The following is an 11316-nucleotide window of genomic DNA, read 5'->3' as shown; positions in this document are numbered from 1 at the left end:
GGCGCACAAGGACGGTCTCACCGTGGAAGGAAGCCTCCATGCGCATACGTGTGCCGCTGTCCAGTCATCTTAGTGGTTTCTGTTATTCCACCACCCGACCATGCATTATACTCCATTAACGAAATTAGATTATCTGATTTACATTTTATTTGTTTAATGGACAAAAATGCAATAAAACCAGAAAGAGAATGAGAATAATTGCTTAGCAAAAGCATTAAGCTATAAATGTTTGCTTTTGAAAGCATTTTACTGAACTGACTGTAAATATCTATCTATATATATATGAACCACTTGAAAACTGTTAAAAAAAAAACATTAAAAGCATCCCTCGCTATTTGTACCATTTTGATCGGATATGCAAATGTGTGAGCTTTCCAGTTCTGCTATTTAGTAACCGAGGCTGTTTCCTTATATGTGATTGGTCCTGGATTTCCCACCCTACCCCCCCACAGCATCATGGTACAGTTCTGCTCCCCTGCAGGTAACCCTGGCATCTTCCTGATATTTCCCAAATTGCTGAGCAATATGGGGAGAGACAGAGAATGAGGTGGCTGGATGGAGTCACCGAAGCAGTCGGTGCAAACTTAAATGGACTCCGGGGAATCGTAGAGGACAGGAAGGCCTGGAGGATCATTGTCCACGGGGTCGCGATGGGTCGGACACGACTTCACACCTAACAACAATAACAACGGGGAGAGATCTCAGTACAGAATGGAGGGTTGTTGGGTAGGTGGGAAAAGTTTGCATTTCCCCCAGTTTCACCTACACGGCATCCATTTCCTTCCCCCTCCACTGTGTTTGCCTAGCCTCTACTTGAAGGCTACCGGGGAGATAGGGAGCTCACCTCCCTAGGCAGCAAATTCTGCTGCCAAAGTGCTCCAGCTGTAATTCCCCCCAATAATCATTCTGTAATTTAAACCTATCCTCAGCTGCCAACAGGAACCACTCCCTGCTCTCCTGCAAGTGACAGCTATTCAAATACAAGGAGAGCCACTTGTCACCCCTCATCCTCCTCTTTCTCTTCCTCCTCCTCCTCTTCTTCCTCCTCCAATAACAACAGCAATAATAAATGTATTTATAGCCCACCCTTCCCTTAGGGTGCAGGGCAGGTAACAACATTTTTAAAGCAACAGAACAATATTATAGTACTTTGGCTTAAAAAATATAATGGATTCCTTAAAATAATTCTAAGCGCTTCTGTGAGTCTGTAGCAGGTGGTTTGATATAAATCACATGTAAGGCTCAGATGTAATTTGGTTGGGAGGCCAATATGTCAGCATTCTTTTTAGGCCTCAACCATAGGCTTGGCAGAATAGCTCAATTTTACAGGCCTTGAGGGATTGTCCATTGTCCCACTGGGCCCTAATCTTGCCAGGGAAAGTGTCTATCCAGACCAAAGCTCCTCAGGCATTCCTTGTAGGGTCCCCAGTCCACTGACCATCCTAACATAATATTACACCAATGCACTTTTCAGGTTCCCTGAATCCCCAGCTTTTATTTTTATTAAAGTAAACATTTAGTGCCTCTTGCAAGGGCATAAGGGAAATGAGGATAGAGACTTATTTTTTTTAAATAAAAGTTAGTCTATCAGAGATATTGTTATTGTTAGAACAATATGATGCTATTCAATTGCCAGGTTAAAAGAAAATACGCGGTGAGCCCTGGTGGACTGAGCCCTGGGTTGGGCCTCCCCAGGGACCACAGGGAAACCATAGAGGCGGAAGCTGCATTGCCACTGGGCTACATCAGCAGCTGCGAACACTGTAAACACCCAGTTTAGAGATGATGGCAGTCCTTGCAATAATTTGGCTGCAATTTGATGGCACTTTCCACCACAGTTTGTGTCCCTGTTCTGCTGTCCATGGTCCTGGCCTAGGCACTAAGGAGATGTCAGATCTGGGCTTCCTCTCTTCCTGTCCTATGTCTTTAATAAATGGATTAATTAATAAATAAACTTTATTGCCTTTCCTATATAGCTCAGGGTGTGTAACCGAATAATATACAATCAATGAAATTCTAAAAACAGTCATATCAAATTACCCCCAAGCAATGAACAGGTCAAACCAGGGCGGCGGGGGGGGGGAGGTGATGTGCTATGTTCTTAGATCAGGTCTTCCTCGGTTCCCAGCAGCAGGGACAGCACTTCTTGATGGCCTCTCTGGGACCCAACCATATGCCTGGTGGTACAGCTCTGACTTACGGGCCCTGCAAAACTGGTTACGGTCCTGCAGGGCCCTGATCTCCTTCGACAGAACATTCCACCAGGCTGATCAAAAAACCTCTTGGCCCTGGTCAAAGTCATATGTGCTATCAGCCCTACAGGAGGGGCCCACACTCAGTGGATCTTGGTTCTAGGAAGCCTGCAGATAACTATGATAAGGGACATTCGTGAGCTGACCTAATTCCCCCAACAGGAATTGCTCTTGCTCACATTTCATGATTTCCATATATGGGCCACAAACAAGCAGCCTCAAATTTGGTGTGGGCGTTTTCCCCTCCAGGTCTCTCGTTTTAAACAATTCAAGCACAAATTTGTTTTACCACTTCACGGGCAACAGTTATCCGGTGGGGAAGAAATGGAAATCTGTATCTGTTCCCTGTTCCCTGTAAACCGCTCTGAGCGGTTTATATAAATATAAATATAAATATACGTATACGTATACGTATACGTATACGTATACGTATACGTATACGTATACATATACATATACATATACCATATACATATAAATTTTAATATAATATAATATAATATAATATAATATAATATAATATAATATAATATAATATAATATAATATAATATACACATACACATACACATACACATACACATACACACATACACACATACACACATACACACATACACACATACACACATACACACATACACTTATACATATACATAAAATAAAAGATTACGATGCCAAAGGATGACCATAATGGGGCGAGACAGCAAGAACACAAGATTGAAATTCAGCACAGGCGAAGGAGGGAGTTTGGCTGGTCGGGCTGCTGTGGCTCCAGTGAAGAGGGATGGATCTGCAAAGCTCCATTGTGCTGTACATAATGGACAGCAATGTTGGATTCTATAATTGCCACTAAACTACCACCTGCTGTCGCAGCAGAAACAGCCCGTTGCAGAGACAAGGCAATTCCTAAATACATCTGCTGAAAGCCAGAATTGCATCGGAGCATGTAAGGTATCAGTCTGGGTCATTCTATTGAGGAGGCCGCCAACACGAAAACAAGACGTCTGCAGAAAACGAACAATCTACAAAACCCAAAATATAACAACAGGGGAAGCAGAGGTGAGAAAGGCGAGAATTTAGGGCGTGAACTTTCTGTCTGAGGACAAGGCTTCCTCCATTTTTAACCTCCCTGCAAATAACAGGAAAACGAGGCCTGCTTTATTTGTCTTCTGAGCCACAGGGCTCTGGTCCCTCTGGGGGGTATCTCCCAAGCAGGATTGCCAATGGCTAAGGTAAATAATGTCCTCTCCTTTAAAAGAGACTTGCTTAATGTGTGTGTTAAGTACCGTCAAGTCACTTTGGACTCCTGGGGACTCTATGAATCACTGTTTTCCAAAACGTCCTGCTGTGAACAGCCTTGCTCAGAATAGGCAATGTTATTTTCTGGCTGGCCACAGAAAAGTTTCAGCTGCCCATTTCATTTTTATTTGTTGAAGCCACCTTTCCACTTACCTTAGGGCCCTCAAGGTAGCAAACAATAAAAACCATGAAAACAGGCTTTAAAAGGCATGCATACATATTTACATACATCTAATTAAAAGACAGAGACCTGAATGGGAAAGAGAGAACTCAGGCTAATTATTTTTTTTGTCATACAGTGGGTGTCGTGGAGCCAGGAGATCTGAAGACTGTTTTGTGGCCAGGCAAGGGAGGTTCAGAGGTGGCCGGCCATTTCCTGTCTCCGTGTCATGACCCCCAGTATTCCTTAGAGGAACTTCAACCAAAATTCTTGGAAGTCTCCCATCCAAATATTAGCCAGGGTTATCCCTGCTTAGCTTCTCAGATCTACCAGGATCCGGCTTGTTAGATCTAAGGTTAAAAGGACATTAAAAGCAGACTAACATCTATCCTGCTCTAAGGAGCTGAGGCTGTTTTGAAAGGACAGGAACTTTTGTTTTCTCTTGACTTGTCAGTCACTATGCTTCCAGGCTGAACACTGAACCTGCAACCACATGGTTGGACTGGGTCGCAGGCTGATATGCCACATCCACAGTGCTGCCTATGGGAACTTTACACTCCTAGAGGTGGTGCTCCAATTTGATCATGTGTCTGGTGGCAGTATGGAAATTATATGTCAGATGGCTCTAGGTCACTCAGCAATGATAAGCTTGAACTGAGCGCAGAAAAGCCATGGCTGGAGCACAGAGTTTGGCCAAGTAAAAGAAGAAGAGCTGTTTTTAATACCCCACTTTTCACTACCCAAAGGAGTCCAAAAGTGGTCTACAGACACCTTTCCCTCCCCCCCCCCACAACAGTCGCCTTGTGAGTCCGAGAGAGCTCTGAGAGAGCTGTGACTGGCCCAAGAGAACTGTGACTCACCCAGCTGGCTGCATGTAGAGGAGGAGTGGGGAATCAAACCCGGTTCTCTGGATTAGAGTCCAGTGCTCTTTAACCACTACACCACACTGTTCACTTGACTAAACCAATGAAATTAAAAGGACAGACATTTGGTCAAGAAAGAGAACAGCATGAGTCTGGTTGTGCCTTACTTGGCAGCTGGGATGGCCAAACAGATCTGAGACTGGTTTAAACATGCAGGGCAGACCTGGACTTACCGCAGCTTCAAAGAATTATAGAATCGGAGGTTGTAATCATAGAAAGACCAGACCACTAGAAAGGAACTAGCACATGAAGAAGAAAGCTGATTAGGAGGCTTCTGTTATGAAGAGTTGTGATTCAAGCATTTTAAATCAACCGGCTGCCCGATTAACGCAGCTTTGAAGCCTTAATACAAAACTAGAGAATGAACTTGGAGCCATTCCCCCCCTTTTGCAGCAACAATCCCAGAGAATTGAGTGGCATGTGCAGTCGGAGACGGCCACATCGTATATCCCTCTACGGCGCATTCTTCTTTCAGAGCCCTGGACCAGAATTAGCCAGCCACAACATCCATTTCCCACACGCAGAGCGGCAAAATTGTTTCACGCTGTTTTTGCTCTTTCACAAACTTCAATTAAAGTTTAAAGCCGGACCATTAGCCTCAGCTTGCTTTAAGGAGTGTGTGTGAGAGGGAGAGGGGGGGAAAGGGATAGAGTCTCGTGCAGGTTTTTGCATTCATATTCCTTTGTCAATGTGCCAGTGAATTTCAAGACATGAGGCACTTGTGGCTTGGCACTTGTATCAGCTACAGAAAGCAGCCTGTTTGGGAGGTTTAGTCCTGCATGAGGAATTGTGGGAGCTTTTTGCAGTCGGGATTTGTTCATCCTTCTGCTGTGCCAACACCGGAACTTGCACAGAGGAAGCTCCTAGGAGGAATCTCACTGCTGCCGTAAACTTAATGGATTGTCTTAAATGAGTCCCCCTCTCTCTGCATCAGCCTCCCACTGCAATTCAGAAAAAATATCTCACAGGATTAGTGTAGAGGTATATCTAATGTAATGTGAATAATTAAGGACAAGAGAGCATACATTGTTCCACTGCCCTGCTTATGTAGACATTCGTAACAACTTGATTGAACCACTCCTTAAAAAGTTGCTAGAACATCATGATGTAGGTCGAGCAAAGAGGCTGCTAAGTGATGTCCCCCCAGGTGACAACTCAGCTGGCTAAGTTTTGTGCTGCCGCCATAAAAATCTGATGCTCTAAAGTAGCATGATTTTAAGTTCTATTTTATGATCTGTTTTAAATTGCATTATATCAAATGACCATATTCTTTTGGTCTTTTATGTATTAACTTCATACAACTTGGTCTGAATGACTGTAATAAAGTTTGAACTGAACTAAGGACACTTTGACTATGCCACACGCATTGAAACCAGGGCTTGGCTCCAGGTAGGAGTTCTCCCCTTGAACATTCTGACCAACTGCCGGAGGAATGGGACTTGAGCAGGCTCCGCTTTGCTGATATACAGTCTGTTGCATTTTTCAACCTTTTGACAGTGGAGGAACCCCTGAAATATTATTTAGGCTTTGAAGAACCCCAGAACTGGTAACATGGCCCTCCATTTCCATTATGGTGAAAGAGACTAGGCCTGTAGAGCAAGAAGGGAAGTGGGCTCCAGTGATATCTAGTGATGTCAGTAACCATCTGATTCTGAACTTCTGGGAAAGGCCACATAACCTCTGGGGAGCTGGTCCCCTTGGAATCCCTGGGTTGTACAATCAACTCCTGAGCTCTCTGGGGAGCTCTCCCAGGTCCTGAAATTCTTGAATCTGACCAGCTGCCTTTAATCCTGTTGCAAATTTTAAGACAAGTACTATTATAACTCCTGGGATGCGGAATGGCATAGTACAGCCTGATCTCATCAGATCTTGGAAGATAAGCAGGGTTGGTACTTGGACCACCAAGGAAGGCTTTGCAGAGGAAGGCAATGACAAACTTATTTATTTATCTTATGGCATGTGTATAGTATAGCCAGGAGATCTGAGGATTGTCTGGCAGCCAGACAAGGAAATGTTCATTTCCTGCCTCCAAGTTATTACCCCCAAGTAAAACTGGCCTCAACTAGGGCTTTTTCAGCCTTGACCCCAGATTGATGGAACACTCTACCAAATGAGTTCTGCCAGACCTGTAAGATGAAACTGTTCCACCAGGACTATGGTAGAGGCCTTGAAAGAAAATCCAGAAGACCCTGGCCTCCCCGCCCCGAGAATCTATCCACCAACCAATACCTCCAATCACCGACTAGCCCCCCCTCAGCAAGATTTTAAATTATGAGAGTTGTCATTTTTAAAAGAGGTTGGGGGCTGCATGTGGCCTGCGGGCCTCAGGTTGGGGACCAGTGCACTACACCATCACAAGATCCCACCCCTATATGCATTTAGTATATTTGTTTTATTTAAATACATTAGTTCTCTCAAGCAGAGTTTTCAAACCACCTATCACATGGTCCTTTTAACTGGAGAACGGAGAGATAGAATCTAGGACAGGGATAGTCAAACGCTGGTAGGGGCTCATGGGAATTGTAGTCCATGGACATCTGGAGGGCCACAGTTTGACTACCCCTGACCTAGGACCTTCTGTGTGCAAATCACTTGCTCTACCACTGAGCTATAGCCCCTTCTGTTGCTACAAACCTGTCCCAGGACCCCAGATCTAATGGTCATTGAGTTTCCATTTAATGCTATTTCACTGTTCATGGATAGCCATTGCAGCTGGGCCTAGTAAGTTAGGAGCAGTGGATAGGCAGAGGTGAAAGGAGAAGGAGAAAGCACACAACAGCTTTGTGAGCTGGCTGGAGACATTTATGATGCTTGAAATAGCCTGAGAGCTATCAAGAGAAATATTCAAAGAAGCTCACATGCCCTGATTTGAAAATACATGAATGTAAAAAGAGGTTGAGCTCTGAGTTATCAGACAACAGGTTAATGACCGCTGAACATGAGTAGTGTCCTGATTGTGGAATGTTCAAGAGTACTTACTCTTGGAGTAGCTACATGACTGGGCTGAGCAATTTTGGTTGTATTTTTTCCCCCTGGAATGATTTCCGAGGGTCAGGAGATTTATCAGCAGCTTTATGATTAGTGACTGAAGTTTACAGCTTCCAAAAAATACCCAGATGGCTAACAACATTTCAGGAAAGGAAGCCAAATATTCCAGATGTTTCCATGGAGGGGACAAATTAGATGCGGGGGACAAATTAGAGGAGCAAATCATTCTTCTAACTAAAAAAATGTTATTTTTGGACTAATTTTATTCATGTGCATTTCTTCATCATTATACAGTGGCAGGCAGAGCTGTTGTTAGGCTTGATAAATACATCATGTGCAAGGCCTTTGGAGCATTTGGTTTAAAAACAAAATATTGGCAGCTCTAGGCTGCCCTTGTACCTTCTACAAAAAATGTCCAGAACAGATTTGTAAGTCCATTGAGCTACAAAACAGCTTTCCTGGATGTAGGGGGAGAGATTTTGTGCAAGGCAGAAGACTATGCCACACCAGTCTACACTGGCATAGAATCAGAGACTCAGAGAGTTGGAAGTTACATCCAGGGTCATCTGGTCCAACCCACTGTAGAATGCAGGACACTCACAACTACCTGCCCATCTACAGTGACCCCAATTCCATGCCCAGATGATGCCCCTCACACAAAAGAACCCCAGAATCACTGGCCAGTCTGGAAGAAATTCATTTTCTTATCCCAAAGCCGCAATCAGCATTTCCCTGGACATGCAAGAAAGGGCCACCAAGCACCAACACAATCCCTCCTGTCCACCAGCTTGCAATCTGCCTAAGTTCACAGAATCAGCATTTCGGCCAGATGGCTATCCAGCCTCTGCTTACAAACTTCCAAAAGAGGAGAACCCACCACCTCCCAAGGAAGCCTGTTCCACTGGGGAACCGCTCTGTCAGGAATTTCTTCCAGATGTTAAACCAAACATTCTTTTGAATTAATTTCATCCCATGGGTTCTGGTCCAACCCTCTGGGGCAACAGAAAACAACTCTGCTCCATCATCTATATGACAGCCCTTCAAGTATTTGAAGATGGCTATCATAGCACCTCTTAGTTGTCTTCTTTCTAGGCTAAACAGACCAAGCTCCTTCAACCTTTCCTCATAATACTTTGATTACTTACTTTGATTGGCCATTGCTGTAAAAAGCCCACTTCCTTTTCTCTGCTATATCCAAATGCAGATGTAATGAGGTGTTGGTAGCCTATACGTGTATTTCAGTGATTTACAAGTTAAGAAGCTGACCAGCTAGGGAGACAGTCCCACCTAAGAGCAATCATTTCTTCATCTCCTTGAGAGCCGGCATGGTGTAATGGTGAAAGTATAGTAGGCTCCAGGCGGTACAGAACCCAGTTTGACTCCCCATCCTCCACATGCAGCCAGCTGGGTCAACTTAAGCTAGTCACAGTTCTCTTGGAGCTGCTCTCACACAGTTCTGTCAGAAATATCTCAGCCCCACTTACCTCACAGGATGCCTGTTGTGGGGAGGGGACGGGAAAGGGGTTTGCGAGCTGCCTTGGGACTCCTTCAGCTGGTGCATAGTGGGATATAAAAACCCAGCTCTTCTTTCTTCTCCTTGAGAAGAAGAGCTGTTTTTTTGTACCCTGTTTTTACTATCCAAAAGAGTCTCCAAGTGGCTCCCAATCCCCACAACAGGCACCCTTTGAGGTAGGTGAAGCTGGGAGAACTCTGAGAGAGAACGGTGACTGGGCCAAGGTCACCCAGCTGGTTGCATGTGGAGGAGGGGGAACCCAAACCTGGTCCTCAAGATTAGAGGCCACCATTCATAACAGCACACTGGCTCTCAAAGATTTGAGGATCTCCTCACCTTGTGCACAGCTAATCTCTCTCTGGCTTCTCTGTTTCAGAACTACCTCACCCATCATGGCCTCCTTCTCCCATATCAAACAGTAATCTTCCAGAGCTGCCTGGATACTCAGCCCCTTCCTTTGCATTGAAACAGCATCAATGGATGCTACCACCAGCCACAGCTCAGGATGTGACAAGGTTCTCAATTTTTCTTCCCCATTTAGTTGTAGCAACAGGTCTCTGCTCTATCATTTGACTTCAGATTTCTACAAGGACAGTCTATGATTTACATGCAGGGATGAGTTTGCGGACATTGACTTGCATCATCAGGGGCACAAGCAGGTTGGCACCGGACTGCAGTACAACAACACAGCAGGAGTCACCTCCAGTCCTATAAGGAATGAGTTTGCAATTGCTAGCTCTGGAAGGGGGGTTTCCCCTCTCTGAGCAGGAAAGTAATTTCCAGGCCTACCATGCACCAAAATGTATGCCAGGCACCATGGATTTGCATGTCATCCTCGCACAGGGCTCCACGCCTGTCTTCTCTGTATCGTTCTAGTTTTTAATACATGCTGCTGAACATATTAACAGTTCCTGAATTGTGACAGTCATATATGATTGTGAGCTGCAATGCACTCCCAGCAGCTCAGATGAAGAGTCGTTTCTTCCAAATTCCTCCAAACCAACATTGCCATGGCTGCCAAATGGCAGAACTTGTCTCATTGCCCCCCATGTCTTCTTTTATTGTCCAAAACATGGAGCAGAAAGATGTATATTTGTGAGAAAACTGAAGCTGAAATATTCATCCTGCTCTAATCCTGCAAGATTACGATTGTTTTTGCACGCTTTATGTTATAACTGTGTTGGGGACGTGGCAAATCTTGAATTTTTTAGGAGTATGGTTTATGGGCTATTCAACCTTAAATAAATGGTTTAAACTGTCGGGCATCATGAGCAGCATCCCCCAGAGAAGAGCATGATTGTCAGAGATGCATTTGCGCTCAGCAGGACACGGAGTTGCCTTCACATCCATCTGGGGAAAAGGTAATTGAGTTATGGTAAAAATAAGAAGAATGGGTTTTTATGCTCTGCATTTCACCACCAAAAGGAGTGTAAGCCGCTTTGGCTTACAATCACCTTCCCGTTGTTATGTGTGGCGAGACCCCTGTCTCTCAGGCTGGCACACTGTTCTTTCTTTTGAGAGCCAGTTTGGTGTAGCGGTTAGGAGTGTGGAATTCTAATCTGGCATGCCGGGTTCGATTCTTCTTCTTCTTCTTCCTCTTCCTCTTCCTCTTCCTCTTCCTCTTCCTCTTCCTCTTCCTCTTCCTCTTCCTCTTCCTCTTCCTCTTCCTCTTCCACTACTACTACTACTACTACTACTACTACTACTACTACTACTACTACTACTACTACTACTACTACAAAAGCCAGAACCTGAAAAAAACTGACAAGACACTGCTGGTACTAACTCCATCTTGGATAACCTCCTCTTCAGCTTGTCCACTACAGGTTAGAAATCACAGTTACTGCATGACTCATGTATTGCTCTCCTCCTTCTCCCCCACTCCATTGTATTGCTGATTCAGAGGCTTGGCTCAAACCTGTTTGCCCAGGAGCTGCCAGGAATACCTCTTGATCTGGTTCGTGTTGCTGCTCTCTGCCTCTCTAGTCTTCAAGACTGGTAATTAAACCTCTTTTCTCAGTCTATTTTCCCCTATCCACCTGATTGCTAGTGTGTTAGATATATTTTTGCTTATTTTGTTATTTTCCTTCTAATAAAGATTGTTACTATTTTTACTAAAACTATTTGTGTCTTCCTTGAGTTCTTAAGGGTGTAATCACCTCTTAAAGATTTGCAAATG

This window comes from Paroedura picta, chromosome 10, assembly GCF_049243985.1.
Source record: "Paroedura picta isolate Pp20150507F chromosome 10, Ppicta_v3.0, whole genome shotgun sequence".
Lineage (NCBI taxonomy): Eukaryota > Metazoa > Chordata > Lepidosauria > Squamata > Gekkonidae > Paroedura > Paroedura picta.
This window is presented reverse-complemented; position numbering follows the sequence as displayed.